The sequence below is a fragment of the Coenobita brevimanus genome, chromosome 40 (genome assembly GCF_032717465.1).
Source record: "Coenobita brevimanus isolate Jiangsu-jjx chromosome 40, ASM3271746v2, whole genome shotgun sequence".
In the NCBI taxonomy this organism is placed as follows: Eukaryota; Metazoa; Arthropoda; class Malacostraca; order Decapoda; family Coenobitidae; genus Coenobita; species Coenobita brevimanus.
This window is the reverse complement of record NC_136993.1, coordinates 39620679-39647930: the sequence shown is the minus strand read 5'-3', so window position 1 is coordinate 39647930 and position 27252 is coordinate 39620679.

Below are 27252 nucleotides of genomic sequence, written 5' to 3'. Positions count from 1 at the left end.
TTATGGAACTGAAGATGGATCTATGCACTTGATAATAAACATAAGATAAATGTAAGTAACATTACATGCGGCAAGACGTGAGTGAGCGAAGCATCATATCTCCGATCCATCCGCCTCACAAATCAGTGTTTTGGTGGGGGTAAGGAGGGGGAATTAGGGGGTAGACGTGTGCGATTAACCTGACCTCTAGTGGCAGATTACCCTGTATCACGAATTTCTGTCCGGAGTTGTACGTATGTATGTATTGTATGTATGTGTGTAAGTAGTAAGTATGTAAGTATGTATGTATGTATGTGGTAATGTACATAGGTAAGTATATAATATGTATGTATGTTGTTACATAGCCAATGATTTCATCATCCTTTGTGTAATTTTAACGCACAGTTGCTGCATGTTTGATCACGAGCGTGTTCTGCCTCAGTCCCCCCCTTCTACCGTTATAGTAGAGTAAGTCGTTCTCTCTGTTATTCAGAGCGGGATTTTCAGCTTTTTGTCCCCACGGCTTCATTTGCGCGTCCTTCTTACAAGTTGTATCAAGCTCTGCTGGCCCCTATATAATGAGCTCAGTCTCTGCATCATTGCCACTTAGATCTGCTCCTCATTTTGTTCACATCTCTGTCCTCCCCTGTACAGATATTATTATTGTGAGTGCTCAAGAAATCTCCAAACATCTAGCAGCTGTGTGTAATTTGAGTATAACTTGTATTTTTTCTTGTACTGTATAGCATAAGTTTAATATGTAGGCCTAGTGAAGTTTTTGTAATTCACGTAGGGATCTTTATGTCCATCAGTTTTAACATTATTTTGTATCTGTAATAATTTATCTTGCATTCACTGAGTATTATCTGGTTTCTCATTTTATCAGGGTTGACTTAGATAAATTTACTCATGCTAATTTTGTGTTAATAGAGGCTATTGCAGTTAACCATATATTCAACCTGTTTTTGCCATTACATTATCCTTATGAGTCCTGAATGTTTTGTTGTTAGTTTAAGCATTAAACTTTAACTTGTAATTTTACCTAACTCTTTTGTTTTGAACCTGGAACTTTACGGGACAGTAGTGACTCTTCGTATTCTCACTTAAAGTGTACATTATCTTTCTCTGTTCCGTAACATAAATTTGGCGACCTCATATCAGGATATTCAGGATATTATCATAAGGATATTGCTCGATATTTTGTGACTGTTACTTATTAATTATGTCTACTATTACTACACTTGATGAAGCCAAAGATTTTTGTCAAATGTGCAAACAGTGTGTGATGTAGAAAACAGAACAAAGAATGAACTTAAGCTTGTTGCTCAACAATTGGGAATTGCTGTTCGCTCTCATCATTCTAAAGATCAAATTGTTGACATGATTAATGAAAGCTTGTTTAATGTAACTCCTCCAAATGAGCAAACGCAGATTGAATTAGCTAAGTTACAGCTAGCCCTGCAGGAAGCTCAGGCTAAGGAGGCGGAGTCTCGTGCTAAGGAGGCGGAGGCCCGTTCTAAGGAGGCTGAGGCACAAGTTGAAATTGCTAGGATTCAGGCAGACCATGAGTATCGCATGAAACAAGGTGGAACTGGATCATCTAGCTCTGATGATTTTGATGTGGCTAAAAATGTTAAACTTGTCCCTCCTTTTAATGAATCTGATTTAACAAAGTATTTTCAGTTGTTTGAGAGGGTAGCTACAGGTTTTAATTGGCCTAAGGAGTATTGGCCAGTACTCCTTCAAACTGTTCTCACCGGTAAAGCTCAAGTAACTTATGCATCTTTGCCTCAGGATCAATCTGATAATTATGATGTAGTTAAGAGCTTGATTCTTAAGGCCTATGAGCTTGTTCCTGAAGCCTATAGAGTAAAATTTAGGACAACTTACAAGCAAGATAAGCAATCCCACGTTGAGTATGCAAAAATCAAAGAAGATCTGTTAGAGCAGTGGTTAAATTCTAAGAATGTGGATTCTGATTTTGACAAATTTAAGCAGATGATTTTGCTGGAGGACTTCAAAAGGTGTATTTATAAAGATGTAAGCCTATATCTTGATGACAGAAGAATAGATAATTTGTCTGATGCTGCAGTTTTAGCTGATGAGTATGTTCTCACTCACAAGAGATATTCTAGAGAAAAAGGGAAAGCTGAGAGTAAGTACGTTGCCTCTACTCAGAGTACAGGTAACAGGAAAGAGAATAAAGATGATGTTTCTCAGGAAGTAAATACCAGCTTCACCTCTAGATTTCAGAAAAGTAAATGTACTTATTGTAGTAAGCTTGGTCATACTACGGAGAGATGTTTCAGGAGACAGCGTGATGTGAACAAAAAGGAGTCTTTAAATATTCAGTCAATTGGTCTAGTGTCCACTCTTGAGAGTTCCCAGAATTCTTTAACTGAGTTAACTGAACCTGCTTTGAGGGGTAACTTAAATTCTCATGATGGAGCTCCTCTTTTGAGCAGTAACGTGAGTGACACTCTCAAGAGTTCATGTGCTAATTTCCTGTCTGATGGTTTTGTCAGTCCTCTGGACAGTAATGACAGGAAATCAGTTCAGATATATCGTGATACAGGTGCTTGCCAATCCCTTATGCTGACCAGTGTTCTAGGCTCTAATGTTAATTCCTCTGATGAAACTGTAATCTTACAAGGTGTAGGGAATAATTACTTCTCTGTCCCTCTGTGCAGAGTGAATTTAGAGTCTGGTTTTGTTAATGGTTCCGTTATGGTTGGGTTGGTTGAGACACTCCCAATGTCAGGTGTAACTTTCTTACTTGGAAATGATATTGGTGGAAGTCAAGTGTGTCCAGCTCCTCAGTTGTCTAGTGAGCCAGTGGCTGCGGCCCAGGATTGTGATGTCCCTGATGTGTTCCCTGCATGTGCTGTCACTAGGTCTAAGTCTAAAGTTACTGGTGATTTAGAGGATAATGATGATGATGATGTTATCCTAGCTGACACTTTTCTTGCTAATTTGGACCACTCACCAGATGAGGCAGTACCCCGTAGTGTTGATAATTTGTCTCGTCAAGAGTTGGTTGAGTTGCAGGTTGCTGACCCTGAGTTGAAAGGTCTAGCTAACTCTGCTTACAGTGAAGAAGAGTCAGCCGGTGCTTCTACTTGTTATTATGTAAAGTCAGGAGTACTTATGAGGAAGTGGAGACCCCCAACAGCATCAGCCGACTGTGAATGGGAGGTTGTACATCAAGTTGTCATCCCTCGTGTTTGTAGGCAGGATATCATTCGAGTGGCTCATGATTCCAGTTTGGCAGGACACCTTGGAGTGAGGAAGACTGTGGCACGCATTTTGAAACACTTCTACTGGCCAGGTATCTTCAGGGATGTTTCCTGGTATTGTAAGTCTTGTCACACCTGTCAAGTTGTGGGGAAGTGTAATCAGACCGAAAAGGTTGCACCTCTAGTTCCCATTCCTCCTTTTGAGGCGCCTTTCACCCGTGTGTTGGTGGATATTGTGGGCCCTCTTCCTAAGACTTCTTCAGGATTTTCTTATGTGTTGACCATGATTGATATGGCTACTCATTATCCTGAAGCCATTCCACTTAGAAACATCTCAGCAAAGAACGTGGTTAAGGAAATGCTAGGGTTCTTCACAAAGTTTGGTCTACCCAAGGAGGTACAGTCAGACCGGGGAAGTAATTTCATGTCAAACGTTTTCAAGCAGTCTCTGAAAGAGTTGGGCATCACCCAGATCACGTCTTCAGCTTACCATCCCCAGACCCAAGGAGCGTTGGAGAGATATCATCAAACACTCAAATCGATGCTCAAGAAATACTGTTTGGAACATCAGAAAGACTGGGATAAAGGTCTTCCATTCGTTGTGTTTGCCGCAAGAGAATCTCCAAATGAATCACTGGGCTTCTCACCTTTTGAACTACTGTTTGGCCATGAAGTAAGAGGACCCCTTAAGTTACTCAAGGAATGCTGGCTGTCGGAGGAAGATGACGTCAACCTGCTGGAGTATGTGATGAAGTTCAAAGAACGGCTGTCCACTGCTTTACAGCTGGCGAGAGAGAATTTAGGAGCTGCTCAGGAGAAGATGAAGACTTGGTATGATAAAAAGTCCAGGTTACGCCACTTTCAGCCAGATCAAGTTTTGATTCTGCTACCAGTTCATGGGCAACCTCTTCAAGCCAAGTTTAGTGGTCCTTATTTCGTGGAGAAGAAACTCAGTGATGTCAACTATGTCATCGCCACGCCAGATCGTAGAAAGAGCAAGCAACTATGTCACATCAACATGCTAAAGTTATATCACAGGCGGGACGAAAATAATCCAGTCTGCACTGTAGCTGTTCCACCCGAGTCTGCAAGTGAAGCTCTCCCATGCAATATGAGCCTGAGTGATAGTTTGGGGAAGAATCCTGATATCATGAATGATCTCCAGACTAAGCTTTCTCATTTACCTCCCGAGGAAAGGCAGGAGTTTTCGGCATTACTGCAGGAGTACCCGCAAGTGTTCCGTGCTACTCCAGGAAGAACCACTGTGTTGATGCATGATGTCGATGTTGGAGACGCAAAGCCAATTAAATTGCCTCCTTACCGTGTGAACCCAGTGAAAGTTCCTCTTATCCAGCAGGAGCTTGGCTACCTGTTGGACCACAAGATGATTGAGCCCTGTCAGAGCGAGTGGAGTTCTCCTGTCACTCTAGTCCCTAAGCCAGATGGGTCACAGAGGCTTTGCATCGACTACAGACATGTTAATCAGATAACCAAAACAGACACTTACCCTCTCCCTCGTGTGGAAGATTGCATAGACAAGATCGGAAAGGCTAGGTACATAAGTAAGTTTGATTTGTTAAAGGGATACTGGCAAGTACCTTTGACTGAACGTGCTAGGGAGATCTCATGTTTTGTAACACTAGGAAAGGCTTTTGCATGTTCTGTAATGTCGTATGGTATGAAGAATGCACCAGCCACATTTCAGAAGCTCATGAATGTTGTAACAGAGGGTTTGGCAGGGTGTGTTGTTTATATTGATGATGTATTAATCTTCAGTGACAACTGGAAAGATCACCTATGCCATGTCAGTAAATTTCTTGACCGTTTAGTTCATGCTAATCTTGTAGCTAATTTATCAAAGTGTGAGTTTGGTCAAGCTAAAGTTCAGTACCTTGGGTACGTAATTGGTGATGGACATGTTGCACCACCAGGAGCTAAGGTTCAGGTTATAAGTGATCTTCCCAGACCTAAAAGTAGGAAGGAGCTACAAAGATTTTTGGGAATGGTAGGTTATTACAGGAGATTTGTTCTTAACTCTTCTATTCTTGTATCACCACTTACAGACCTACTGAAAAAGGGAGTTAAATTTGTCTGGACCGATAACTGTGAATCCTCTTTCAATAAACTTAAAGCTATTCTATTAAGTCAGCCAGTGCTCGCTACTCCAAATTTTGCTAAGCCTTTTAAGATGGCTGTTGATGCAAGTGATACAGGAGCTGGGGCTGTTTTGCTGCAAGAGGATGATCAGGGTATTGAACATCCTGTATCTTATTACAGAAAGAAGTTCACTCCATCTCAAAAGAACTACTCAACTATTGAGAAAGAGCTTTTGGCCTTGATTTTGGGTTTACAGCATTTTTCACTTTATTTGTGTTCTGGTTTTGACCCCATAGTCATTTATACCGATCATAACCCACTGAAATTCCTTAGTAAGTTTAAAGATAAAAATCAGAGATTGACAAGATGGAGTCTACTTCTTCAGGAGTATTCATTAGACATACAACATGTCAAGGGGAAAGAAAATGTTATTGCAGATTGCTTATCTAGACTCTAGACAGATTGTTTTAGAGTAATAAGAAATTTCCTTTGTAAATTTCTTTTTTCTTTGTGGGGAGGTGTTACATAGCCTATGATTTCATCATCCTTTGTGTAATTTTAACGCACAGTTGCTGCATGTTTGATCACGAGCGTGTTCTGCCTCAGTCCCCCCCTTCTACCGTTATAGTAGAGTAAGTCGTTCTCTCTGTTATTTAGAGCGGGATTTTCAGCTTTTTGTCCCCACGGCTTCATTTGCGCGTCCTTCTTACAAGTTGTATCAAGCTCTGCTGGCCCCTATATAATGAGCTCAGTCTCTGCATCATTGCCACTTAGATCTGCTCCTCATTTTGTTCACATCTCTGTCCTCCCCTGTACTGATATTATTATTGTGAGTGCTCAAGAAACCTCCAAACATCTAGCAGCTGTGTGTAATTTGAGTATAACTTGTATTTTTTCTTGTACTGTATAGCATAAGTTTAATTTGTAGGCCTAGTGAAGTTTTTGTAATTCATGTAGGGATCTTTATGTCCATCAGTTTTAACATTATTTTGTATCTGTAATAATTTATCTTGCATTCACTGAGTATTATCTGGTATCTCATTTTATCAGGGTTGACTTAGATAAATTTACTCATGCTAATTTTGTGTTAATAGAGGCTATTGCAGTTAACCATATATTCAACCTGTTTTTGCCATTACATTATCCTTATGAGTCCTGAATGTTTTGTTGTTAGTTTAAGCATTAAACTTTAACTTGTAATTTTACCTAACTCTTTTGTTTTGAACCTGGAACTTTACGGGACAGTAGTGACTCTTCGTATTCTCACTTAAAGTGTACATTATCTTTCTCTGTTCCGTAACAATGTATAAATGTATGTGTATTAAAATATGTAGTCAGGTTGTGTATTTGTAAATATATTTGTTTGAGTATTTACGGATTTGTATCTATGTGTATAAGTGTGATGTATTTATTGTATTTGTAATGCAAGTTTAACATTATGTATATGTATTTGAATGTGTATTTATATATGTGTGTGTATGTGTATATGTATTCATGTATAAAAGATTACGTGCATGTGTTTGGATGTATTGTGCGTATGTGAATGTCTATATGTATGTGTATATATGTCTGAATGCATTTCATCCCACATTTTTTTATTTTTTTCATTATTCTAATTTAGAATGAAGGACAATTCTATATAACAAATCTTTGCTATTTCATTGTATAAGGAATTATAATTTTTTAACTATTTTATTAATCATGTTAGGAGTTCATTTGGTATTATCACTTTGGTTCTGATAAAAAGATAATCAGCATAATTTAAAAAAAGTCAAATGTTCTGAGGATCATTTCGATGTTGTTAAATTACAGGTGCCTTTTACGAGAGCTTCTACTCTCGATGGCTCAGCCACTTTTCATTTTACGGATCCATTGTAAAATAAATTGTATTTGTTTTGGCTAAATAAAGAAAATCTCAAGCTCTCAATGTTTTTCTCCCAACGCTTCCTATCAAATCCACACCAGAACTCTCCTTCGCATCCTCATTTGTCAATCTGTCTCTCCATGTGACTCCACATGCTCTTCTCAAATAACTCATTTCCATAGCTCTCAGTCTTGACTTGTATCCCTCCAACAACGTCCAAGCTTCACTTCCATATGTAGAGTTGGCATCACAGTACTGTCATGTAGTAACTTTTTCACTTCCATGCTCACTTCTCTGTTTCTTATAACTGCGTTCAAGGAACCAGCAACCTTTCTTCCTTGCTGTACACTTTCAAGCACTTCACCCTCCAAAATTCCATCCTTACCCAACACACTACCCAAGTACTTAAACGAACTCATATTTTTCATTTCTTCATCATCCAGCCTCACTGTATATTCACTGACTTCACTTCTCTTGAAGACCAAAACTTTACTCTTCCCTACATTCACCTTTAGATTCCGTTTCTTACACACCCTCCCAAACTCATCCACCAGGCCTTGCAGCTCCCCTTCGTCACCACTTAACAACACAGTATCATCTGCAAACAACAGTACAGAGCAGTTTTCAAACGCTGCCCTCTCTCATTAGGGCCACTCCAACATCCACTGCCCTACCTTGTATCTCTTTTATAACCCCATCTATGTACAGATTGAACAACCATGGTAACATAACACATCCCTGTTTCAACACAACCTTCAGACAGAAGAATTCACTCAGTTCACTATCCACACGCACTGCAGCCTTAACCCCCTTACACATACGCTTCACAGAATTCAGCAACTTCCCATCTACCTCATATATTCTTAATACTTTCCACAATCCTTGTCTGTCCACCCTGTCATATGTTTTTCCAAATCCATGAAAGCCGCATACAATTTCCTTCCCTTCTCTAGAAACTTTTCCACAAAGATCTAAGAATGAATATCTGATCTACACAACCTTTTCTCTTCCTAAAACCTCCCTGTTCATCTCTAACTAATTCCTCTGTTATTTCCCTAACTCTGTCAATAAATATCCACATACTTTCCCTGTTACACCAAGAAGACAAATGCCCCTATGAGTACCACACACTTCTTTTTCCCCTTTTCCTCTTTACAAGGGAATAATAATACCTGACTTACGGTCCTCTGGGACACTACCTTCCTCCCAGGCCAATCTGCACAGCTTCCACATCCATTCTACTGCTATCTCTGCCCCATGCTTCAGCATTTCACCACACACTCCATCAATTCCTGGGGCTTTCCCCATTTAGACTTACTTCATTGCTTCCACAACTTCCATCCTACTGATTTCTTCCTGTCTTCTAACTTTCCTCCTTCTGCCCTGTCTAACTCTCCTTGCCTCTTTCCAGAACATTTTCTTACAGTCCCTCCACTTTACACTCAAATTCCTTCCAAATTCCTCATCCACTCTCTTACTCTCTCTTACTAATCTTTTGACCTCTCTCTTCCCCTTCTACATATATCTCTCTCTTCCGTCTCTCAACTTCTTCCACGCCCCTCTTTCTCATCCATTCATTATATGCTTTCTTCTTTTCTGCCACAGCCTGTCTCACCTCTTCATTCCACTATGGTGTTCCTTGCACCCCCTTTCGTCTTCTCTTCACCCCACACACTACCTCACATGCTGCACACATTTCTTCTGTTAATATCTTGCACACACCTTCCACATCCCCCATCTGCTCCAATTCTTATTAACCTAATCGTTCCTCCACTTCTCTCTTGTATTCTGCCTTTTTCTCATCCTCTTGTAACCTTTCCACTCTCCTTGTGCCTACTCCTTCCTCCCGTCCTTCCCTTCTTCTATTTCTACATTTTACTTAGACTTTGATTGTGACCACCACTTGGTGGTGGTCAGAAAGTCCACTCCCCAGACCTCTGCATGTTCTTGCATCCATTACACATCTTTACATCCTTTCATCCACACACACATAATCAATCATTGCATTGCTTTCATTCAAGTCACCACCCACCCCTCTCATCACTAGCCATTTATACCTATGGATCATTTTGTGCCTGAAGAAGGTATTGGTTATCACCAACCCCCTCCCGGCACAAATGTCCACTTAAGCCCTGCCATTTTCATCTATCTCAGCAGAACACCCCACTGACCAATTACTACATCCACCTTCACCGTCCCTACTTTACCATTCATATCGCCAATCAAAAACACTCTCTCATTCCTTTCAAACTTTTCCATGCACACTTCCACATTCGTCCAGAACTCGTCTCTCACTCTGCTTGCACGATCTTGCATTGGCACATACACGCACACAATCGCCCACATTTGTATTCCAACTTTCAATCTAACCCATACAATCCTTGTATTCTGCCTCTGATCCATACTCTCTTATATTCTCCTTCCATCCGTTACTCACATCAATACTCACTCCTTCTTTTGTCCGCTCATTCTCACCTACTCCTACACCTATACCTCATCATTCTCTCACACTCTAACCTCTCACCTCACCATTTAGTTTCAGTTCATCCACATACATCCACTTTCTCACCCTCAAGCACCTGGACAATCACTCTTTCTCATCTCATCTTTTTGCACCCCTTCATTCCTCGTCGCCATCCGTATTATGTCCTTTCTTCAGTCTGTAGTCGTCAACTTTTGGTAAGTCCTGGTCCGAGGCTTTTGGTTCGTATTTTTAGTTTGTTGTTTTCCAGGGAGGGGCACTAACCCTCCGGCAACCCACTTGCTGTCACATAGGGAACACGTGTCGGGTGGTTATAACGTTACCATCCAGCACTGTAAATGCTTTCTTGGTTTACAGAATATCATTTGGCTTGCCACTCGATGTAGAGCTACCATAAAACCGGGTACTACTACACTAAGTGGGTGAATGATGGGTGCCCCCACCTACCAGACCTGTTGACAATGTCAAATATTTTTGTAAGATCAATGAATACAATATATAATTTAAAGTTCTGCTTGTGGCATTTCTCTTGTGTTTGCTTGGCAACAAAGATCCTAAGACCATACCACAGGTACATACTTCCTTCCCAAATCCACAATATTGTTATGTCCCCAATCCACACTGCCACAGGCTCCAATAGAAGTAGTTCATTATAGAATGGACATTAAAAGGGAGTTGTTCTACCTATGGTCAGCCTTTCTGTGTGCAACAACGAGTCCAGCTCAGGTGTGGGAAATAACTACTGGCTTCTCAACTTCTTGGTCTTTATTTACCAGATAATTACACTTAATGCTTGCCAACCATACTTCACTGTTTTCAAAAAGTACCGGAGCTATACAATCTTTACTAGCAGAACTAACACTGAACTAACACTTAACTAAACTCAGACTGGACTGGAAACTCCTCTAGTCTTTTCCCCATCCTTATATAAGCTTTCTGTATACTAGAATGATCTGTTTCATTATCGGAAAAGCAACAGTTACCAACTCGGAGACATTCAAAATATCTAGAGTTTTCTTACAATGTGTAACACTAAATTATTTAGCATACAAAATGAGATAAAACTGCATAATTTAACACTCACATAAAAAAAAAAAAAACATTATGGAGAAAGAGAGCATGAAAATTAATGCATAACTTTACAAAATACCTCTGCGCACAATAACAGGCTAACTGACAACTCTCACATGTAACGGAAATATTTGAGAAGCACTGAAAACTTTCCAGCACTTCCTAACTAGCAAATCCCGCATCTCACTAATATGTTTCAGGAAATGTTGATTCAGTCAGATGCTATGTTAGCCTGGATAACCTTATCTTGGTTAGTGCTTTGCTAGCATTCACAAGGAGGAATATACTTCTGCTGTTGCCACAATCTGATAGGTTCCCTTTCTTCTTTTAATTGGTTTAGATGGTTACAATATCAGAAGGAGGCTATTCAGATAGAAATCATCCCTGATTCCAGAGAGTCATTATGAGATTATCGAGGCACTGGTGGAATAACTGCCTACCGTCTTTGATAAGGTCAGACGGTATGCCTTCAGGGCCTGGGTTTTTGTTATTTTTAGGGATCAGATGGCCTGGACAGTTTCTGCAAGTGTAGGTGGGACACTGAGATCTACTGCTTGAGGAGCATTTGGGATGTTATCAGGGATATTGTGCTTTCCTGGGTTTCTTCGATTCAGTAAGGAATTGAATTGTTGCGTCCATCTTTCGAGGACTGCTTGCTTGTCTTTCAGCTCTCCTTTGGCTGATCTTATATGGGCTAAGTTGTGTCTGGTTCACCCATAGATAGTTTCTCTTGACTTGCAGAATCCATGTTGGTCTTAAATTTCAGCTAGTCTTTGCAGCTCTTTGCTTGTGCAGTCCACCATTTGTTCTCCGTATCAGACAGTTTCCTCTGGGTTTCACTCCTGAGATTCTGGAATTTAGTTTTTAGGGTTAAGAAACAGCAATGGGTCAACCAGTTGTTATGTGCTCTATTCATCATTGAAAGAAGGTAATGTATGCCATCAGCATTTTTATCAAATCAGTCATTATGGTGGCGAGTAATTTCTTCAGCAGTACATTGCAGCAGTGTCTTAATGTTCGGCCACTCTATGTCTAGGTTTGTTGCACTGTTGTTTGGGTCATATGGTTGTGGTGGACTCTGGGAGAGCTTGTTTATAACAGTGTGTGGAAAGTGTTAAAAGTTGCTGCATCCTTTCTAATATTACATCTCATTTTCTTGGAGGATGGTTTATGGTGCATTTGTGGGCATATGACTAGTTGCAGTTTGGTGAGTATAAGGTTATGGTCTGTTGAGCACCCAGCACTTCTCATGGCTTTGGTTATAACAACTCTTCGATCCCGCTACCTTATGACATAATCAATTAGGTTCCAGTGTCTAAATCAGGGGTTCTTAACCTGGGGTCCATGGACCCCATGCACTTCAGTGGGTCTGTGAAGGTCAGAACAATTGAGAACAATTTAGCAATATTGCATGATGCCGTTTGGCAGCACTAGCTGCCCCCCTCCCCCCAAAAAAAGAAACTTGATGTCTCGAAGAACTCTGGTGTTCGTTGACACAAGCCTACCCTCGTCTGGCAGAGCGTGGGATGGGTACATTGATTTCGTTTGCTACTACATACGTTTGTGAATCAGGGTTTTCAGCACTTGTTTCTATCAAAACGGGAATTCGAAATCAACTGGATGTCAGAGATGATGTGTGTGTTACCTTGTCAAATACCACTCCACTGTTTCATCTTATTCAAGCTAAACAACAACAACTGTGTCACTGATATTAACTTTGAGGAGAATTTTTTTTTTTTTTTTTTTTTATTTGCACAAGTTGGAAGTATTTTATTTTTTCATCGAGTGGCCATTAATTTTTGCATGAAAAAGAGTGAGAAACATAATTCTTTGTAGAGACTGTTTTATACTTTGTGTATGCTATACTCGGTGTAAGGTAGTTTCAGTAAAATATAGTATGTTCATTGTATGCAAAATGTTGTGTTTATGTGCCCATGTACATTTTTTAAGGAAAGGGTCCACAGCTTTCACCAGATTCTCAAAGGGGTCCGTGACTCAAAAAAGCTTAAGAACCACTGGTTTAGATCATGGGTGCAACCATGGGTTTTGTGTTTATTATGTTGAAAAATGGTGTTGGTGATGATCAAACTGTGTTGTGAGCATAATGGAAGCAGTCTAATGCCATTGTTGTTCATGTTACCAACACCATGGCAACCCATAATGCCTTGCCAGAGTGATTATCTTTCCTACCCTGGCATTAAAATCTCCAAGCAGGATGAGTCTGCCATTATGTGGTATTGGGAGAATGGTAGCATCCAGAGAATCATTGTAGTAATCTTTGACTGTGACCTCATAGTTAAATATTAGGGCATTGGCATTAGTGAGTGTTGCATATTGGCCTTTAAAAAGAGATATTTGCCAGGACATCAGCATTTCTGATATACCCACAGGCAATTCTTGGATCTATTTAAGTGGGTTGTCTAGGTATCCTCTAGAAAAATATTCAAATCCTCCTTCTGCTTCTACTAGGCTGCTCTCTCTTGAGATACAAGTGTCAGATAAGGCAGCAATATCAGTTTGTTATTTTTTCCAACCATGTGCAATAAGGGCAGTGCTATAGCGTAGTCGTGCTTGATCAGTATCAAGCAAGTTTCATCTATTCTAGGTGCCAAGAGTCACAGGGTCTTTTTGGGTTCTTCACCCACAGTGTGAAATGCCTTGGCAGACGCGATTATCTGCCCCGATGTACAACAGCAAATGTTTTGGTTACCTTTTCCAAAACATTGCCCATCAGAATAAGGAGCTTAATGTCCGTTTCTGGCTGCTTAGTCCAACTGGATGCTGCTGAAGGCATGAACTACTACAATGACATCATGCCAACAACTACTAAGCCATTGCTGCAAATGTACAGGACTCAAACTAGCGACTTCCACCAACATCCATGACCTGTCACCATCACCCTATCCTGTCACCATAGGTCATTTGGTTTTGAAGAAAGTGTGAAATGGGAGGTGAATATAGCAATGGGCTGGAGCAATGAATGGATTTGGTGTGGTGGTGAGGATGTGCAGTCCTTACCACCACACTTCTTAGCCTGTGATGGTGGCATGAAGATTCACGATGACCATCCACTGATCAGGGCTGCAGGAGTCTTCCAGAAGCTCTTCTGTCCATAGGACTTCACTAACGGATTTTTCCTTTGGAGTTTACTTCCACAGACTTAACCCATCCAAAGATGCCTGGGAACACTTCGACTGACCCTTGATTGATGGCCTCTCCTGCGTGGGTAATAATGTCCTCCTGCTGAGGCTGGGGAGACCTCTCCCCACTGGCACGGCCCATCAGAATTACAGGGTGTGCATGCCCACACACCAATGAGAAAGTGGCTCCTGTTGGACGTTAAACACACACACACACACACACACACACACACACAGTGACGAGCACACGAGTTGGACGTGTATCACTGAACTCTGCTCTGGGTATACTTAAATTGTATCTATTTTTAGGTCAAGCTCATATCAGGCTAATTTAGGTGATGATTCAACATTGTAAACAAGAAATAACAAAGAAGTGTACACGAAAGTAAGTATATCAGTGTCAAGGAATGTGATGAATTTCATTATGTCAGCTGGACAACACCAAGGTTAGCAGACGACAGAGGGATGCAAAGTAGAGACCTTTTCTTTAAGATGGCTTATTTTGGAAATATGCCTTTCGAAAGTGTTAAGAAAAGAAACAAAGGTAAAAAACAGGATGACGATTTCTACCCAGAACTGGCGATAAACTAGTTGAAAGAGTAAGTAGGCTAAAAAGATATTTTCAAATGGAAATTGAAGAAATCAAGAATGAGCTACGCAGACAGAAGGAAAAAAAATGAGGAAATAATAAAGGATTATACAGAAAAGCCACAACAATAGATGAACTATCAGCTGAGGTAAATTCACTGGGAACAAAGGCTATTGAAATGGGACATACAGTTGTTAACCATGAAAGACTTATGAATTATTTCAGAAATGATACAGTGAAAATCAGGCAAATAAGCAGTCTGATAGGCCAAAGTAGTAACATTGAAGAGAAAATAACAAAGGCAAATGAAATGGCGAGAAATTACCAAGATGAGGTACAATCTACGTGTGCTGGAATGGTGAAAGTAAAGAATGATTAAGATACAAGGGTAGAAGAAAAAAGGGTAAGAAATTAAGTGAAACAAATTATAAAGAATAACCCAAAACTAGCCAGGGAAACTGTAGAAATTAACAAATCCATAGTAATCAGTGGCATAGGTGATGAAGAAATAGAAAACAGAATCTCAAGGGACAAAAAGGAGATGGAAAATATAATGAACATACTGCAGGAAGAATCAGATGATATCTGTGAGAAAGATAGAGGAGAACATAAAAGGCTAGGGAAATATGAGAGAAGCAAGTCAAGGCCTCTGAAAGTAACATTCCAGAGTGCAAACGCTGTAGAGGAAATATTTAAAAATGCCAGCAAACTCATGGAAAAAGGCAAATTAAAAAATATGGATTAAAAGATGCCTAACTCAAGAGGAATTCTATCTATATACCTAGGCTGCTTCCCCCAAGGAAAGGGAGGTAGCCGAGACAGGACGACACACTCTCCATTTACTCATCCATTCAAACACATTCATTCACATCTTAGCCCCAAAGGGGAGAACGGACAGATCCTCACCGCACCACACCGCACAAGGGTCAACTGCGCAATGCAATCAGTGACATCCGCAGCAGGGCCCGAGCAGAACTGGTTTACCCCTGCCACATCATAACAGACCCATCCCCTTACCCGCACCTGACCTGAATTGGTTACACTAAAGGAGATGAGGGAGGAAAGAGCAGAGGAAGAGAAGAATAAATTTAAAAAATATATTTATTTACAAAGTAACTGGATTGCAGGTAGGAAAGTGGTACATAAAAGGGAATAAGAAAAAAAAGATAATAGACTCAAGATATGGCAAGTATGTAAACATGATGATTAAGTTGATGTACTCAAATGTAGATGAAATGGTATCTAAATTATTAGAGATGAAAGATTATATCAAAGAAAACGAACCACATATATATTTGCCTAACTGAAACAAAATTAACCCCAAGGATATCAAATGATACCCTAAACTTGAAGGAATACAATCTATGAAGAAGAGATGGGAATTTTAAAAAAGGAGGAATTATAATATTAGGAAAGAAAAATCTACAAGTCTAAGAAATATAACTAGATATACCCACACAAGTAGAACTGATTGCAACAGAGATTACTACACCTGAAGGGAAATTAATTGTAGCAAAATTATACGTGCCACCCAGAAGAAACACTTGGGAAAGAGGCGAATATGAAGACCTGGCAGAGTGTACAAATCAGAATTTAATAGCATTGCTACATAGAATGGAAGAGAAATCTGAAAGAATTATACATACTGGAGATTCCACTACAAATATAAATTGGAATACTCTATTGGTAAGAAGCCATGAAAACTGCTGGGACCAAAAGCTTCTGGACCTTGTGCAGGAGTTTTTCCTAACACAACATGTAAAGGAAAACATCAGAAAAAGAGGACTTGATGATTGATCAGTACTAGATCTTATATTTACTAGGTAAGAAAATCATATTGACAGTATAATGTATCACCCTCCATTCAGCAAAAGCGACCATGCAGTATTCAATTGCAACTTCAGTAGCGCATATGACATAGTCAACAATAATGAAAGTTACAAAAAGAGCCATGACTTAACCCTAGACCACTGGGACTGGTTGATTGATTGAAAATAATAAAAATCTGGTGGCGCAACTGCCAGGGTCATATGCCGCCGGATGACAAAGTAAAAGACACAGCAAAATAAAAAGTGCCTATTCAAAATAAAGTTAATATCTGTTAGTAGGAATAAAACACTAAAAATAATAAAAGAATAGTTTATAAAATAACAATTATTTATAAAAGTGAAAGGAGGCCCGCCTCCTGAAGAAAACTAAAAACATCAGTAAAATCATTAAAAGCCTCACCAAGCATCGAGGACAAACAGTAGGCACCATCTGCCACCCCATGCCTATGAAGGAACCTCTGATGCAGGTCCCCCAGACTCGGACACTCGACCAGCAAGTGACGAACAGTAAGGGGAACAAGGCAGTCATCACAGTACAGTTGAGTCTCACCACACATGAGGAACCCATGTGTAAGCCGAGAATGCCCAATGTGAAGCCTAGCAAGAGCCACCTCCAGTCGCCGAGACATAGAGGGAAGAATCCTTGGCACAACCACTCTCTGAAAAATTTCTTTTAGTTTTTTATGAGAAACACCATCCCAGTGTCTCTGCCAACAAGAACGAATTGCGTACCGCAAGTAAGGTGTTACATCAGAAACAGGAAGTGGGTAGTCGGTTGGGGGCTGTTGAGAAGATGCAGCTTTAGCTAAAAAATCTGCCCTCTCATTGCCCACCACACCAACATGTGCAGGAACCCAACAGAAGTCTACACGGCGGCCACGACGGCCAAGAAGAAAAAGCCAATCTAAAATTGATAAAACCAATGGATGGGATGCATTAAAAGACTCTTGTGCAGACAAAGCACTATGCGAGTCACTAAAAATCACAAAAATGGATTGGGGGAGAGTAAAAATGATTTTAATAGCCTATAAAATTACAGTCAGTTCTGCCGTATACACTGAAGTAATGCCAGGAAGGCTACCACCCCTACTAAATGAAGGGAAGACAGCACCAAATCCTACTCCAGTATCAGTCTTAGACCCGTCAGTGTAGACGGGGACAGAACCCTCATGAATGGAGGCATGTTCTAAAAAGAGAGAGAGGGACACCTGAGAGGGAAGTGAGCCCTTTTTTCCAACAACGGACCTACAGAATGTCACGCGAGGGAGTAGCCAAGAACCCACCCTTGGGATCCGATGTGGACAAATTGCCAGTCTTGGGACAGAGAGGGCTAGCATAACAGACCGGACCCTGTAACCAAATGGCTTTGGGAAATTAGGACGGGTCTCAAAAACAGAAGATCGGGAATCCTGGGAGACAATGGTACATGAAATTGAGTCTGGAATGCGGTGAAGACGATACCAACACCTCATCATTAGCAACTGACATCGCAAGTCCAAGGGGAGTACACCAGCATCTACCAACAAACTTGGAATTGGGGATGATCTGAATGCCCCCGTTGCCAGACGTACACCAGCATGATGCACAGAATTTAACAACCGGAGGCGGGCATCTGTTGCAGAGGAGTAGACCTCACACCCATATTCAAGTTTAGGAAGAATAAGAGACCTATACAAGAGGAGGAGGGTCTGACGGTCAGCACCCCAAGAGGTATGAGCTAAAACCCTCAAAAGACTCAAAGCTTTAAGACAAGCCACCTTAACAGAACGAATATGGGGAACCCAGGTTAATCTTCTATCAAACAGAAGACCCAGAAACCGTGTCTTTTCCACACAGGATATTCTCCTACCATAGAGATGCAAGTCAGGGTCTGGGTGAAACCCTCGAAGACGACAAAAATATATAGCCACTGTCTTTGCTGAAGAAAAATGGAAACCGCGTGTTTCTGCCCAGTCAGAAATTCTATTGAGAGCCAGCTGCAACTTCCTTTCTATCAGAGACATTCTAGATGCGGTGAAGGAAATTGAGAGGTCATCGACATACAGTGATCCTCGTACACCATCAGGAAGTACACTGATGAGGCTGTTAATGGCTACAGTGAACAGAGTAACACTAAGGATACTCCCCTGTGGTACTCCATCTTCTAGTGGTCGGGCATTAGAAAGCACTCCTCCCACTCGCACCCTTAAAATTCGGTTAGATAAAAACTGTTGAATAAAAATAGGCAAGCGTCCTCGAAGACCAAACTCATGAAGAGAGAGTAAAATACCATGACGCCAGGCAGTGTCATATGCCTTCTCCAGGTCAAAGAAGACTGTGACCTGGTGTTGGTTAGTGGAGAAAGCCTCACAGACAGAAGATTCCAAGGACAGCAGTGCATCAGAGGTAGATCGCATTGTTCGAAAACCAAACTGGGCAGGGGATAAGAAGTCACCTTTCTCCAAAAACCACACAAGCCTAACATTGACCATCTTTTCCAGAACTTTACATATACATGATGTTAGAGAAATAGGCCGATAATTCGTTGCCTGTAGGTGGTCCTTATTTGGTTTGGGGATGGGGATAACCACAGCAACACCCCAACTAGCCAGAAACTCCCCGGAACACCAAATCTTATTAAACAGAGAAAGCAAAAACATAAGGGACTCATCAGATAGGTGACTTAAAAAGGCATAAGGAATATCATCAAACCAGAAGAGTCATGGCACTGCGACAGAGCTGCCTGGCGTTCAGAAATTGAAAATGGAATATTGTAAGGCTCTCCCCCAGGAGGGGTAAAACTGAGATCACGAGACTCTAGGCGCCGACGGTGGCAAGCTGAAGGCGTATCCGCATTCTTCTGTGACACACTGGCAAAATGATCAGCAAGCATCTCTGCAACAGCAAAAGGATCAGCCACAGTTCCACCTGCTGCAGATAAAACGGGAGGCGAGGGGGCAGTAAATTTCCCTGAAATTTTCCTTACCCGGTTCCACACCTGGGTGATGTAAGTCCTCGAATTGATGGAGGAAACATAACCCTTCCAGGATGATCGCCTGGCCTCCTTTAAAACCCGCCTCATATGAGCTCGTGCCCTCTGATACGCCACCAAATACTGAGGATCCCCACGGTGACGACGAAGTCGAGAGAAGGCGACTCGTTTAGTTCTCACTACGGAACTGCACTCAGAGTTCCACCAAGGAACCGGACGTTTAGGAAACTGACCTTTAGTTCTTGGAATAGTTAAAAGGGCTGCTGAGTTCAACAAGTCAGTGAAATATGACACTGCCTCAGTAAGACAGCCAAACTCATTGACAGAAAGGGAAGTGGAACTTAATTCCCTGAAACGTGGCCAGTCAGCCTTACCCAGAAGCCATCGAGGAAGACGTGGCTGAGGTCCGCCTGCACTAGCAGTTAAAAGTAAGGGAAAATGGTCACTGCTATATAGGTCTGGCAACACATCCCAGGTAAAATCTAAAACTGCATCAGCTGAGCATTAAGATAAATCAATGGCAGTAAAAGTTCCAGTCTGGCTATGGAAATAAGTCATTTTATCAGCATTGTAAATGCCCAACCCCTCATCTTCCACTAAAGAGGCCAGCATGACACCCCGAGGGTTGGCCTCACTGTTTCCCCACAGTGGATGGTGTCCATTCATATCTCCTAATAATAAAAAGGGAGAAGGAAGGCCATGAATAAGACGTTCCAGATCCGCCCTTTCAACAACAGCATTGGGAGGTAGAGAAAGACTGCAAACTGTGTACTGCCGATGTAAAAGCATCCGGACAGCGACAGCCTGCAGGGGAGTAGAGATGTCCATATGACTGTATGGAATATCCTCACGAAGGAAGATAGCAGCACCTCCATGACGACCTTGACCCGGCACAGGATCTGAATAAAAGGCATGGTAGCCAGAGGGACCAGAAGGAACAGCATCACCTACCATGGTCTCCTGGATGCACATGCACAGAGGAGTAAATTGAGAAACAAGATGACAAAGTTCCTCATAGTTAGCACGTAAACCTCGACAGTTCCACTGGATGATAGAATCCATAATGGAGGAATGATGACTAAGTGCGGGACTGTACACCTGACAAGTGAGAGGGTTTGGATTGATGCTTATGGAGGCCCTTCGCAGGGGCCTGCCCAGCAACAGAAACCCGCACCCTCTGTCGAACATCTGTGGGCAAACGAGAGGACGAGGAAGGATGTTTTACCACACTCCTTCTTGGAGTGGGCAGACCAGTTTGTTTGGAAGGTGGCTTGGGGGGTGCCTTTGGAGGCGTGGGTCGGGCAGTGCCCCCACCAGAAGTCCCAGACGTGGAAGTAGAGTCCACAGGACTTGAATAATTTGAGGATGGCATCGTATGCTTTAGATCTGAAGCGCTAACAATTTGTCCAACAACTTCCCCAAGTGGGGACTGAACCATATGTGGACCATCAGCTTCAGCTGTCACCTGGCTAAATTCCCCAGCCTGCGGGGCAGAGAGAACAGGAGAGGGGTCGACACAAGGGTCGACAACAGAGACCTTAGGCGGTCGGTCCTCTGTCTCAGAGGACTCTGACAACGTTGGCGTTTGCTAGGTACGGATGGAGCCTCGGTCACACTGGGTAAGACGGGAGAAGGAGTTCAGTCGGTGTGGACATCTGCCACCACAACAGAATTGTGCAAGGCATCAGCCACGGAAATGTGGGGAGAAACTGCAAGTTTAGAAGGTGGGCGAGGTTCAGTCTCACAAACAGTACTACCCTTGGGGACATCAATCTGCAAATCACTAGTCGAAGCAGAGGGCACTGGAATGGGTTGAGGCTTCCTCTGAGATACAGGGCGCCGCACCGACACGCCAGAAAGGACAGCAGCGTAAGTAACTCCCGGCTGGAAAAAGCGAGTCTGGGCTCTCTTCTTAGCTTCAGGAAATGAAACCCTCTCAGTTGTTCTAATAGACAAAATCTCCTTTTCCAGGCAGTAGCGAGGGCAGTTTTTAGAATTTACAGCATGAGGACCCCCACAGTGATAGCATTTAAGGGGTCCTGGACAGTCATTGGTATGAGTTAGTCCACCACAGGAGACACATACACCAGGAATGCCAGCCTGTGCACGGCGGCAAAAGCGGCTGACGTGCCCATATCCCTGGCAGTGGAAACAGTGCTTTGGGGTTGGTATGTATGGTTTCACCGGAAGTGATAGCCAAGCCAACTTCACAGAGGCAGGCAAGGTCAACCTGTCAAATGTTAGAAACAAGGTCGGTGTAGGGGTCAAGACACCATCTACCTTCTTCTGCAGGCGCTCTACATTTACCACACCAGCAGATCGCAGCTCCTCCAACAATCGCGCCTCCGAGTACCGGAGGAGGTCATGACAAAAAATTACTCCCTTACATCTGTTAAATGTAGCGTGTGGAGTGCATGAAACCTCTGTTCCAGAAACTGAGGTCAAAGACATCAGCCGGGAACTCTCTTCCGGTGAGGAGACCTCAATAAGGATGCTTCCATCCCCCTGAGATGAAATTTTTGGCTCTCTCTTACAAGCTGCTAAAATTGCATGGTATAAATAAAAAATATCTATATCTTTCACTGATCCACCTACAGAGGATTTTAGGACTAGATATTTTGTGAAAGACTGTGGCACCATGTTTTCTGGGGAGAGCTCCATAGCCAAACCAACCCGACGGAAGTTCCTCCTACTCCCAGCAGAAAGCTGGGGAACAAGAGGAACATCCCTAGAGGCCTGGAAAGGCTCTAGGGTGGCAATAAGTGAGGAGTCCGAAGAATGTCTGGGTGCAAAGCCAGCGTCATCAACAGAGTTATGAATATTCGTTGCCATATTTTCCCACAAAATAACTTCATTCCCCCACCCCTCCACCCTCCACGGAGCCCAACAAGGGGAGGTCATATGCCATGGATAACACCACTGGCGACCTCAGAGGTAGCGGGAGAGTATACGTGGGTAACCACTCGGAGACCTGGGCAAGGGTGACACCAGGACGATTGGAGCCACCAGGCGCCCACAGTGCCCACATGACCCTAGCCAACGCATGACCAGCCGATTGACCTGGTCGGGCCCAACCAGGCCGCCCGTCTAGCCAGAATAAGGGACCAAAGAGGTGTATTGCTAGCTGCAGGGTGCATCGTGCAGCATCGCTCAACCTCCAGGACTCCCGTCTCCTAGCATTACGGGACGCCACGCACGGCAAACACGTGGGGAGGTAACAGTCCCGCCCTAGGTGGCAAATGGGCAGGGATTAACATCACCAGCAGACCTCCTCCACCAGTGATGTAGGGGGTGCTTGGTCCACGTGACCGACAGATGCCGAACCCTACAAAGGTAGGCGTGCCTCCAAAGTAGGTGGCACCGCCAACCACACTTCAAGCCCCGCCACCACGTCAAGGTGACCCCCCTCAGCGGGGCACTGGGACTGGATAATAGTTTGTATCCACTGGGTCTGGGTAATATATTTCCAATTTTATAATATTAATAAAATATACTAAATATTTCTTTTTATTGAAAACAAAGACTTTGTGATGAACAAGAATCCTTTAACCTACAAAACTAATAGTAAGAAAGCAAAACAAGAAGAAAATATAATGGTTCAGGGGGAGCTCAAAGAAAAAAGGTAAAAACAGACAAAAAAATCTATATATGTTAACTAAAAATGTAATGGTGTAGACATGCGAGGGGCAGCTGGCCTGGCGAGGCCCACAACCCGCCCCTGGGTTCCTGGAGCAGCAGCTGGACTCCCCCAGAACCATTTGGTACCATTCCTAACTGGGGTAGAGATTCGAAAAGAGGAGGTTATTGTTCGTATGAATATTTGTGGAAAATAATTTATGGATTTATTATTTACCGCCATAAATGTTCATAAATGGTGTGTTTCTTATCTACGACGCCTTGCTCCACCACGGAGCTCCCAAACAGGGAGGTGGCTGTGACAGAAAGGTCTCCACATTGCTCTATCACTGCATGGGGGGTGTGATGCCCCAATTGTGTATTAGCAGGCTAGCAGACAGGAAGGGGTGGCTGAGCCTGTTATGTGCCCAAGGCTTTATCAGGGCCAGAGCCAACTCAGACATGTACTTGCGTCTGATGGGGGTCTGGGTGTGGGTCCGAATCCGGTTTTCACTGTAGATAATCTAGTTGATGACTGCAACATCCATACACAATCCACTGGGACTGGAAAATATTTTCCAAAAATCCATAATATTAGCAACACCAAACCACGGAGGGCAAGATGGATACCTTCCCCTACACCACCATCAAAGAGCATGAAGGTTCTGGGAACATGATCCCCCTAACCCCCCCCTCACAAAACTGCACAGTGCAAATCAAAATTGGAGTGGGAAGCATTTCTCCAGCCCAAGACTTCCAGGGTTAAAGAAGTACTTCTTAGATGTAGATTTGGAAAAGGAGCTTAGAGGACAAGATTTAAATTTTATATATAGATAATTCAGTGAATTTTATGAAATAGGATTCGAAAGTTACATCCCACAGCACAAAGAAGCAGAAAAGAAAATAAGGAAATGGCTTAATACAAAACGTAAAAAATCAAAAGAAATAAAAAGTCTTATGGAATAGATACAGAAGACACAATAGTGAGAGGGCATATAATAACTATAACCAGGCAAGGATAAGGAGAGAAGCCCAAAAACAGTTTGAGGGAGACATTATAAATAAAAGTAGTGATCAACAGAAGCTATTTTACAGTTACATCCGAAGCAAAACCAAAGTTAAAGATAAGATACAGTCCACTACGGACAAGTGGATCATCTATACACAAGAAACAGATATTTGTGAAGCACTAAATAAAAACTTCCAATTAATTTTTACAGAAGAAAAAAAATTTGAAAGAGATGATATGGAACAAGCATGCCCACACCTATTACCAGATATAAAAATACCAGTAAAAGATATACAGAAGGAATTAAGTAAATTAGACAAAGGAAAAGGAAATGGTCCTGACGAAATCTCATGTCGGGTGCTAAATGAATGTGCAAAAGAGTTAAGCAGACCAATATATTAAATATTCAGGGAATTCTTGGGTCAAGGTAAACTACCTGATATTTGGAAGAAAACAAACATTGTTCTGTTCAAGAAAGGTACTAGACAAAATCCACTCAACTACCGACCAGTATCACTAACCAGTGTTGTAAGAAGATATTAAAAAAGATAATAAGAAAAGTTTGGGTAAATCATCTAGAAAAAAGTATGATAACAGAAAGGCAGTTTGGTTTTAGAAAGGGAAAATCATGTTACTAATCTGTTAAGCTACTTTGATAGAGTTGCAGAAACTTTACAGAAAAGGATGGGTGGACAGTATCTATTTAGATTTCAAGAAAGCATTTGACAGAGTACTGCACCAAAGACCTTTTTGGAAGCTGTATCATCAAGGGGGAATCCAAGGCAACCTGTACAGGTAGTTCTCACTTTATTCGAGGGATACTTTCCTGAAGGGATCGCGTAAAGTAAACGTATTTTCCCCATAAGATTAGATGTAAAGTCTGGGGGTTACGTTCCTTTGATTTAAGAAGTTAGGTGTGATGGTTGTCTGGGACATGAAACAAACTTTTTTTTATAACAGAAAATATCTTTATTTTACAGAACATACTGTAGTATTACTTACACTATACTCTTACTCCACCTCTCAACTTTTTCTCTGGACCCATCTCCAGCTCCACCTCTGACTCTGCCTCTCGCTCCGAGTGTGGTCCCACGTGTGCTCATCTCGCTCCGAGTCTTGTCCCACGTTCGATTCCACATCATCTCGTTCCGAGTCTGGTCCCGCGTCTGTTTCTATGTCCACATCTCGTTCCGAGTCTGGTCCCACATCTTTTTCAGCACTTTTCCTTTGAAAGAATGATGTTATTGTCTGTTGTTTCTTTTTTTGTTATTTTTCTTTCAACATAATCTCCTAACAGGCCATGCTCCCCATCACTGCACAGGAAACAGTTGAGCTTCTTTCAACATTTGGGTCATTCTCTACAATTATGGCCAGTGCTTTTCTGATGAGCTCCAGACACTCAGACAAATTCTTGATTGTCAAAGCTCGTAACGGCTCATCTGCTGCTGAGGTTGAAATTGATGCTGCTGCTGTTTTTGCCTCCCCCAGCTCTTCCAGGCACTCCTTCTCATCTCCAACAAGTCTTCATTGGAGAATTCCACCTGGGGGGATTGCAGCAACTCGCTAATGTCTTCTTCCCCGAGTTCGTCAAATCCAAGCTGCTGCGCAAGGCGAAGACTTGTTGTTTGCATCAGCCAGATTGTCATTAATACTAAAGCCTTTGAAGTAATGAACGAAATGAGGGCAGAGCTTTTTCCAGACTCCATTCAGGCACTTGCTTGGCAACTCATTCCAAGATTGTTTAATGAACCTGATGATTTCTTTCACTGTGAAATTCTTCCAGTAGTCCCGGACAGTGATGTTTTGCTGCTCTGTCACTTTTACCAGTTCTGCCAACGTCGACCGCAGGTAATAAGACTTGAAAGTCTGGATGATGCCCTGATCAAGAGGTTGAACCAGGAAGGTTTGTAGGGAGAAACACAATTTTTATGTTCTCACTTATGTCTGCCAGGGATGGTGGGTGGCTAGGTGCGTTGTCTACAACAAGCAAAATCTTAAATGGCAGATTTTCTTGCTTGCAATAAACCTCCAGTTCTCGGTGGAGCTTCTTAAAATAATCTCCAAACACAGTCCCTGCCATCCAGCCCTTCTTGTTGGCATACCAGTAGCATGGGTGGAATGCCTTGTCGTAACTCTGACAAAGTTATGCGAACGTAAGAATTTTGTAGCATTATTTTGATAGGCATGTAAAAAATAATTGGCCAACGTACGAATTTTTTATTATCATTTGATTTAGGCACATGAAAACTAGGCCAGCGTATGAATTTTGTAGCATCATTTGTTTTAGGCACAATAAAACTAGCCCAGCGTATGAAATTTGTAGCATCATTTGATTTAGGCACAATAAAACTAGGCCAGCATATGAATTTTGTAGCATCATTTGATTTAGGCACAAAAACTAGGCCAACGTATGAATTTTGTAGCATCATTTGATTTAGGCACAAAAACTAGGCCAACGTACGAATTTTGTAGCATCATTTGATTTAGGCACAAAAACTAGGCCAACGTACGAATTTTGTAGCATCATTTGATTTTGGTACATGAGCATAAAAATTTTGCATCATCATTCAAGCTAGGCACATGGAAAACACCAGACCAGTGTAAAAATTGTATAGCATCATTTGATTTAGGCATATAAAAAAATTAGGCCAGTTTATTAATTTGTAGCATCATTCATTTAGGCACATAAAAATGTAGGTCAGCATACGAATTTTGTAGCATTATTTTCTAGCAACGTTTGTAATAGGAACACAAAACGTTTGAATTTTTAGCTTCTAGCATTATTTTAATTCGAGACTCAAATAATTAGTCAGGATTAAGAATTTTCCAGCATCGTTTGAATCAGGCACACAAAATGTTAGAATTTTTACTTTTAACATTTTTTCAATTACGTACAGTACACAAATTATAAATTATAAAACTCTTCTTACCTTGAGTGCCCTGGGAATATTGGAGTGGTAGCCAATCACTTTCTTTAGCTGACAGTCACCTTCAGCATTGGCCCCCAGTAGTAGAGTCAGGCGGTCCATGGATGCCTTGAATCCAGGTGCTATAGCCTCTTCCTTGGAGATATAGATGCGGTTCGGCAGCTTCTTCCAATATAGACCAGGTTCATCAATGTTAAACACCTGTTTGGAAGAATATCCGCCCTCCTCAATTATGGACTTCAGCATAGCAGGGTATTCCTCGGCAGCTTGACGATCAGCAGATGCTGCCTCTCCCACCATCTTCGGATTGTGGAAGCCGTAACGTTTGCGAAAGTTAGCAAACCATCCAAAACTTGCATGGAAAGGCTTCTTTTCTTCATCCGTGTGTAGATCATTATAAATCAACCTTGCCTTAGCTTGAACTAAGGTGAAGCTGACAGGCA